Source organism: Equus caballus, unplaced genomic scaffold (genome assembly GCF_041296265.1).
Source record: "Equus caballus isolate H_3958 breed thoroughbred unplaced genomic scaffold, TB-T2T haplotype2-0000632, whole genome shotgun sequence".
NCBI lineage: Eukaryota > Metazoa > Chordata > Mammalia > Perissodactyla > Equidae > Equus > Equus caballus.
Window position 1 is genome coordinate 1 of NW_027221949.1, and position 2500 is coordinate 2500.

Below are 2500 nucleotides of genomic sequence, written 5' to 3' on the forward strand. Positions count from 1 at the left end.
ACGACGAGGAGGATGCGAAACGTATCTCACGCCTCCGAGCCGAGCCGTCCGTTTAGGAAGGGGGACGAGGACCCTTTGTAAGCGATGTCCCTTTTTAAGCACCATTCTAAACCACAGAACAGAACTCCCTCTCCTCGACCCGGAGCGACCCGGAGCGAGGAGGTTCCTGGGCGTGTCAGAGAGGGCCACGTCCTCTGCAGCACGAACGAACCGCCAGGGTTCGGCCACGGGAAAGAATTTCTTCCTCTCCAGGCGGACTAAAAGTCGCCGACGGCAGCGGGCGTAGGTGCTATCCTTCCCGTCCAGGAAAGGCAGGGAGAACTTCAGCCGTGAAGAGAAGGAGGTCTTCCTCACTCCCCGTTTCGGGAGGGCCCTTTGGCAGGGGAGTTTTGTCTCCTGATTTCAAGTCAGGAAGAAAAGGGAGAGAGAGAGAGAGAGAGTGTCCTTCTCGTGCCAGGTCGGTCTGAGGGGGACCTCCTCTGGTTTCCTCCCTTCCCATGGAAGGCCGTTCGCCCCTTCTTCTAGAAAAGCTCCCAAAGCACCACCGCCCAGGATGGTTGACCTACGCCCATCGTCCCTCCTTTCCCAATCATTTCTACCGCGACAGAGGGACAGAGGCCCCGGCCCCATCCCCATCCCCACCCCCACCCCCATCGCCTGCCTCCTTGATGGCCAAAGGAGCTGCCTCTGAGAATGGAACGGGGCTTGGAAACCTTCTAGAGGGGTGACTCTCACCTGCCTGCCTGCCTGCTGGGAAAAGCACCCACGCTGTCCATCGGACTGCCCTTTTGGGCAAACGTAGGCGTGCCACATAGCGATCGACAGCTATGGCGGGGGGGCGGGGGCGGGGTGGCGTGGTGGTGCCCAGGATCCACGACACGTGACGGCTGCGGAGCACGACAGCCCTAAGACCTTGAGGGAGACGGGGTGGCGCGTGAATCCTTTCGGAACGAGAACGACAGGAAACGCTGACGGGGACGTGTTCTCGTCTCGAGAACACACCAACGCCTCGCACGGTGTCTGACCCGGGGTGCCTCTGACTTTTGTCACCAGAGACGATCCTGTCGACCGCCCCTCACGCTTTGGGGAAAAGGGGAGAGGGACTCGGTAGCACGGGAGAAGCCATCCATCCGCCCTTCCTTTCCGTCTTCACGGCTCCTTCTCGTGGAAAACGAGGAAGCCGTCCGGAGGAACGGAACACTGACCCGGGCCAAAGCGTGGCCCAGCCTGAGCCTCCAAAACCTTCTGCTAAGTGAGAGGTGCCAGACATCCAAGGCGACCTACGTTGCGATTCCACACAGAGGAGAGAGCTAGAACGGTCCAACCCTAGAGGGCGACAGCAGATGGCGGCGGCGGCGGCGGCGGCGGTGGCGGCGGCGGTGGTGGTGGTGGTGGTGGTCGTGGTGAGGCAGATCCGGGAGTGGGGCCGTTTTTTCTTTCGGAGGGAGGGGATGGAAACGGAAACCTTCTGGAAATAGATAGCCGTGACGGATGTGCCACCTTGGGGAGAGAGACTCCCGAAGGCCACTGGCTTGTGCCCCGTGGAAAGGATGGATTCGGTGGGATGGGAATTCTACCTCCGTGTAGAGCGTGTGGTAAACCACGAGGTGGGTGGGTGGGTGGATGGCCTCCCTGCCTCGCCTCCACCTAGACGTCCACACACAGAGACCGACGAGGGAGGGAGGGAGGGAGGGAGGGAGGGAGAGAGACAAGATGGACAGAGGCCGAGGCCGAGGCCGAGGCAGTGAGCGAGTAAGTGATCGACCCTGGCCATAGGGATTCCTCAGAGGGCGTCTCTTGGCTCCCCAAACGAAGAATGTGTGTGGAGATCGAGAAAGATCACCGACCTAGGAGAACCAGCAAGACTTCCTCACCCTCCAGAGAGCCGCTGGGCCCCTGCCGTCCCTGCCACCGCCACCCCTACCCCTCGCCTTTGGCAGCGACGCCAACGAAAGGCAGGCAGACGAGTGGGAGAGTCGTGTGGTGGTGTCCCCCAAGGAAGGTGGGTCCATGCCGACGAGCGGTCGTCGGCGTGTGGAAAAGCCAGAGCGGGCTGACTAGAAGGAGGGCGTCCTGGGGGAAGGGGCCAGGGTGTGAGGGAGAGAGGCCTGTTTCTCTTCCCCTGTTGGTCCCAAGTCAGGGGCCCAAAGGAGGAAAGCTGTCCGTTCCTTTCCGACTCGGACGGTTCGGGCGGGACCGACCGATCCCCGTGGCGGCGCGGTCGGGGCTTTCTGGACCAGAACCCCTCTCTCCGTCGCCTTTCGACCACACACACGCTTTAGAGGCCAAGAGAAAATGGATCGGGTCTCTCTGTCTCTCTCCCTAGAAAACAAGGGCCGGGGGCCGAGCCCGTGGACGAGCGGTCAAGTACGCGCCCCCACCCCGACCCCCGGCTTCGACGGCCCAGGTTTTCACCGGTTCGGATCCTGGGCGCAGCCCCAGACCCAGCATCGCCCTTCAAGCCCACATAGCAGAAACCCGAAAGACCTACCACTGGAAC